Genomic DNA, 6,705 nt, shown 5'->3' on the forward strand with positions numbered 1-6,705 from the left:
CTCTCTCTCTCTCTCTCTCTCTCTCTCTCTCTCTCTCTCTCTCTCTCCCTTTTCTATCTCCCTTTCTCCCTCTCTCCTTCTTTTTCCATCTTCTATTATTGGCTTGACACTGGGCCCCATCTGGAATAGAGTCTGTACATTCTCAGTTTGATTTAACTGCCCTGCTCAGTTAAGTCTTCTCCCAGCAAAGCTGTTTGATCATCAAAGAACTCCACCTTCTATTTCCCTGTTGCTGCTAAGTGATCCTTGATCTCCTCTTTATTTCTTACAGCTCAGTGCATGTAACACACCTATCAATCCCAGTGAAAGGGAGGTTGTGAGACAATCTCATGAGAAACACAAGTGTATTCAGTCTTAGATAATATTCTCAGCAGGAACTGGTTTTCTTAATATGTTACAATATATTAATAATCAGAGCTATAACTAGGACAGGGCCATGGGGGCTTCGTCAGGGTGGAGACATTCAGTAAGGCATGCTTCTTCCTCAAGACCAGTCTGTGCTAAGAGAATAGGAGGGCATTCTCAGTTTTCTGGTGAATCAGCCCTGATAAAAAGAGAATTCAGAGATGAGAACTACCAGAAAGATCCTGCTTCTACAGACCCAGACATCTCTGTGTATAGGAAAAGTAGAGCTCCATGACAGTCTAAAGGCAAATGATGGGTTGAAAAGTAGTCCTTCAACATGATGCGTGTCTGGATAGGGGGCTTTTAAGGTCCCAGGGGAAAGAAGGTTGAGGTTTAGGATTTCCATAGATGCTAATATCCTAGAACATCCAGGGGTGGGGCTGTTTTAGGATAGGTGAATGTGCTTTCTTCTGCCATGTTTAATTGATGGAAATTGATAACCTAGCCTCAAGATAAGACATGTACTAGGGATCAATATGCTTGGCCAAGTCTCCTATTCCCATCAACTGAATTTTCACTGATCTCAGAATTGATAATCTCCTTTTCCAATAACTATTTCACTGTCCCCTTACACATACACACACACACATACACACACACACACAAATTCTACCCTTAAATAAAATTTAAAATACAAATGTAAAGCACTTTCTTCAACTCCATAATGATAGTGGATTCATGGATCCAATCAAGGACAGGAATACAAATGGAACCCCAAAACAGGGCCATAATGAGGCAGGGACAAGTAAAGTCTGAGGGGTTAGAAACAGAATGGCATAGATTGAAAAATTATTTGTAAGTGTTTATTATATACCAAGTAATGTACTAAGTACTGGGAATACAAAGAGAGAAATAAGATAGTACATATTCTCAAAGATTTAACATTTTAACTATGAGAGATAATACATATGCAGTAGGAGGGTTTGGTACAAGGTAGATAAGAAAAGCCCAATGGACCTTAAGATATACTGCTGGGGAGGCAGGATTCTGGTGGGCTCTGGATGGGCTAGTTAGGACTAGGGTTGTTAGTAGTGTTAATTAAGTAAAATAATTTCTTTATACTATGTAAAAAGCATGCGTTGTGCTGGGAAATAAAAGGAGAAATAAGTTAAAAAGTAAGATATTTTCTGTCCTCAAGTCAAGTCAACAAGCATTTCAGTGTCTACTGTAAAATAATTGTGAGAATTTATAAAGTGGTTAAAGGTTCCCAAAGTGCTTTACAAATATTTCATTTTAACCTCATTACAAACCTGGGAGGTGAGTGTTATCATGCCCATTTTGTAAGAAAACTGAGTCTAACAAAAGATGAGTGAGTTGCTAAGGATCATACAGTCACTGGACTAAATATTAGGAACACAAAGATAAGGGAAAAACAGTCTTTGCCCTCAATGAACTCATAATTAAATGGGAGAGATAGCATAAAAATAACCACTTACAAAGAAGAGATACACATAATAAATTGAAGAGCATCACCAAAGGAATACAGAAGCATTAAGGAAGATTTGGAAAGAATTTTTGGCAGAAGATGAGATTTTAGTTGAGATTTGAAGGGAACCAAAGAAGACCCAAGGCAACACAAGGGAGTAGAGAATTCTAGTCATGGAAGACAGCTGGTGAAGATGCACAAGTTTGGAAAGAATATTACATTCAAGGAATAGCAAAGATACCATGAGAGTGTATGGAAGGGAGGAAGACATAAGAAGGTAAAAACTGGTAGGAAGAGCAGGTTAAGAAGAGCATTAAAAGGCAAATAGAGGATTTTGTATTTGATCATGCAGGTCACTAAAATTTATGGAAGGGTGTAGGGAGTGACATGGTCAGACCTGCACTTTGGTAAGATCACTTTGATAACTAATTGGAGGATAGATTAGAGGGGAGAGAGACTTGAGGCAGGAACACCAATCAAAAGGCTATTTCAATAGTCAAGGTGTTAGGTGATAAGGGCCTGCAAATGAGTGCAGCTATGTCAGAGGAGGAAGGGAGTACATACTAGAGATATTCTGAAGATAGGATTTTTAAGACTTTGCAATAGATTGGATGTGGAGGGTGAAAGAGAGTGAGGTATCAAAGATGACACCTAAGTTGTGAGCCTGAGTGACTCAAGGTATAGTGATTTCTTAAACAGTAATAGGGAAGTTAGGAAGATGGTTTGGGGATGGTGGTAATAAATTCAGTTTGGGATAAATTTAACTTAATTGCCAATGGGATATTTAGTTCAAGATGTACACTAGGCAATTAGAGATACAACACTGGAGGTCTAAAAAGAGGTTAGGGCTGGATAAATAGATTTAATAATCATCTGCCTATAAGTAATTATCAAATCTATGGTAGTTAATGAAATCACCAAGCAAAATAGTGTAGCTTGTAAAGGGAAAAAGAGAAGAGAGATCAAGATAGACCTTAGGTGAAATCCATGGTTAGTTGGAGCGTCCTAGATTGAGAGCCAAGAAAAGCTACTAAAAAGGAGCAGTGAGACAGAGGCGAGTCTCTGAGAAATGAGTGTTGCCCAGAAAAATCAAGATAGAAGAGAGTGTCAAGGAGAAGAGGGCAATCAGCAGTGTCAAAAGCTGCAGAGAGGTTAAGAAGGATAAAGATTGAGAAAGGTTGTTAGATTTGGAAATTTAAATATCATTGGCAACTATGGAGAGAGTAGCTTCTGTTGAATTATGTTGTAGGAAGTTTAAACTGAAGAGAGTTAAGATGAGATTAAGAAGAAAGCAAGTCAAAGGACCAATTATAGACAGACTTTCATGGAGTTCACCCCCCAAAAGGAGAAGAGATAAAGAATAATATCTGTTGAGGTTAGAGCTTCTCAAGGAGTTCACATTCTAGGGACAGAGACAACATACATTAGAGACTATAGTTTCAGGACACATATAAAAACCTAGAAATACTAGGGGTCAATTATGAGTTGGATGGCAATATTCCAATGTCTTTAAGATATATCAGCAGTCAAATAATAGTACCTAGGTGTCTAGAGGGAATAGAAGCAGATCACATGATAAGACCTGGTTGGCAGTCCTTCATCTCCTTGGAAAGATTATAGTTGTTGACTCCCAGATCATCCAAACTTTGTAAGTGGCCATGAAGATTTATATTGTTCTATGGTATCAAAGAAGAGGAAACAGAAAGGCTGCTCATCATTTGGGGAATGGCTGAATAATTTACAACTTAGAATGAGAACCCAGGCTAAACAGGTTATTAGAGGTATAATCTAACCAATACATAGTATAGTAGGGCAATCACCTCTGGGTCTTGGATCCTGCACCTCTGTTAATGAGACTGAAAAGTCTATTAGCTTACTAGTTATCACACCACTTTGTTAACTTACATTAGTCTTGTAATCCACTAAAGCCCCCAGATCTTCATCCTACCTGATGAACTACTGTCTAGCCATAACTTTTTAATAGGGGGCCAGAGAAGTCAATTTTAACTCTAATGTGAGACCTTATAGCCTTGTTCTTGTCCTTTTCGATAATCTCACTGCCCTCTGCCCTATTCAGGTCACATTTATAAGAGCAAATTTAGTTCTGAATGTCACATGCTAGAAAGGAAATTGATAAGAGGCAGACCTTCTTTGTGTTTTTTTTTTCAGCCAAAGACAAGTTTTATTAGAACATCCGTCATATTGGGAAAACTTTTAAGGAGTCTGAACTAAGTAAGAACTAAGGTAAGAAGTGGCTAGATTATAAGAATCTCAGCAGAGGCTAGATTTTAGGAATCTCAGCATCTTAATGGAGACAAGATGGACCTTATATACAGAAAGACTATGGGAGGGATCTAGGAGTGGCCAAGTAGTCTATGAGGTAATAGAATTCCAGGGACCTGGACCACATGGCCAAGGGAGAATGGAGAAATGGCCTGGGGCCATAGGGAGGTCCACAATGGAAGGCCAGTTGAAGGGATTATAGCCTCAGGGGAACTCCAGAGACTTGACCATGTGGGAAAGTCCAAGGTTTTTCTTTTCTGGGGCCCAGATCCCAATCCCATCATTCCACCCTCAAACAAATAGGAACAATTATTTCGGGGTAAGGGGTGAAGGTCTCGGCTTCTGAAATTGCTTCCTGTTGGCAAGGGTAATAGAGCTGTCCCTGCCTGGAGGGGGTCCCAAAGAGGAGGTTGACTGGAACTGAGCACAGGCTGCATCCAGGGAATGATGGGGGGACATTGTCTGGTACCCACTGTTTGCTATTAACTGTAGGTGAATGGCCCATAGTCTGAAAGACACAAATCTGACAGAAAAAACTGCAGGGCCTGGATATAAAGTAGAGACTAGATATAAGGCCCAACTCTGAGAGGATAAAATATCCTTAGCTCTGTTTGGATTCAGATAATTCAGTTTTCCAACCATGCGGTATCAAATCCACCTCGTAGCCAGACTCAGGAATAGCCAGATAGGTAACATTCCCTTTCAATGGAACATAATGGGGAAACTGAGCCAGGAGGATCCCATCTTAGACTGAGGCTAAAATTGTCCTCTCAGCTTTTCCCAATGCTGACTTCCCACCAGTATCACCTTCTCTGAGTAGCTTGTGGCATTTCTCTCAGATGGTGGATCATTGATTATCAACAGATTATGACTCATCAGACAACTCAAAATCCTATGAGCTTTTACCTCAAACAGCAAGTTTTACTAATCACAGCTTAGGAAAAACTTTTCCAAGATTTACATCTCAAACTAAAATTTGTCCTGGTGTAAAAAGCCAATTATTGGAGATTTCTATACACTTCCAAATTCTCAGTAATCCATACATAACCCAAACAAACTTTTTGACTAGTTTACACGTTAAAACAATGACCAACAATAGCTAAATTATTTCAGCAGTAACCAAATTATGAAAAGTTGCTTGACATAACTGAAATAGAAAGTTAAGTTCACCAATTTGAAACTTGAAACAAACCCATTACCAATCAGGTGACTTAAGTTTTGTTAAATACACTTCCAAAATTATTTTACACAGAGAAGTAAGACCTCATCATTAACAGTTAAAACTACAAATTTAAAAGAGCATGCTTACCCAAGTTCAGAGACCAGCTTCTTTACCTTGAGCAGGATGTGCTGAACCTGGGTGATGCTTCCAGGCAAAGGTTGCCCCAGAGCCCAAGGCCATTGCCAGGGGGGCCCATGCTGTAGCTGCTGCCCCTCCCCCCTCCTTCCTTTCCCAGGTGGGGGAGGGCAAAATCAGAAGTGAGGGGTAAAGGGTGAAACTCTCTTCTCCTATGAGAGGGGTTAGCATCCACTTGACTCAAGGGAAAAGAGTGGGAGAAAGGAGTGACCAAGGTTGTAAGAAGGAGTTTCAAAACTCCTTAGTGATCAATCACAAAACCTCCAGAATCTGCCAAGATATTTTAGCTGTTCTAACTTTCCCTGTAACCTCCAAGAAGGAGGATTCAGAGGTGCAGAGGGAGGGGAGTAAGTAAGCCTCAGGGAACCAAAAAGCAACTGCAGTTTTCCCCAATTCCCTAGCACCAAGAGAATTCATACACTTCTGGATAGGGCATCCATCCTGGTCCTCTGTGCTGCAGAAGGTGTACCCAGGTCCATGGACTTGGACCAACCCAGTGGACTGAGAGCCTGAGAGCATCAGGCCAAATGCAAGACAGCCTCATAACTGCCTGCCTGAAAAGCACCTCCAAGCCTTGATGTTTGGAGAGTGAACCTAACTGCAGAGTAAGAAAGGAAGGAGGGGAGGCTCATATACCTTCCAGTCTTGGCTGGAGAAGAACTTGGGGTTAGGCAGTTTCCCCATATGGGCCACTAAAATGATGTGGTTTAGGGGTTCAGGGGTGCTGGGACCCCAAAATCACATGGGTCCTGCCAGAAAGAATTTGACCTAAGCTTTCTTTCAGCCAAAGACAAGGTTTATTAGAACATCCATCATATTGGGCAGACTCTTAGGGAGTCTGAACATGTGCAAAAAGTGGCTACATTATAAGAATCTCAGCAATGGCTAGATTTTAGGAATCTCAGCCCAGAGTTTCTAGAAGAGGGTGACAAGTACAATAAAATGTCTCAAATTCATTCCATCTAGGCATTCCTTGGAAGGAACTGAAGACATTTAGCCTGAAGAAGACTTAGAAGTAACATGAGAGCTGGCTTCAAGGATCTGAAGAGCTATCTCATGAATGATTTTAGACTTTGTCTGCCCAGTGGGAGGGAGTGATGGGAGTTATAGATTTAGATTGGATATAAAGGTAAACTTCCTAACAATTAGAGCTATCCAAAAGCAGGAGTGGACTGACTCTGGGAGTGGTGGCTTCTCCCTCATGGGAGTTCTTCACAAGCAGAGACTAGATGAC

The sequence above is a fragment of the Vombatus ursinus genome, unplaced genomic scaffold (genome assembly GCF_900497805.2).
Source record: "Vombatus ursinus unplaced genomic scaffold, bare-nosed wombat genome assembly UNPS02014932.1, whole genome shotgun sequence".
Lineage (NCBI taxonomy): Eukaryota > Metazoa > Chordata > Mammalia > Diprotodontia > Vombatidae > Vombatus > Vombatus ursinus.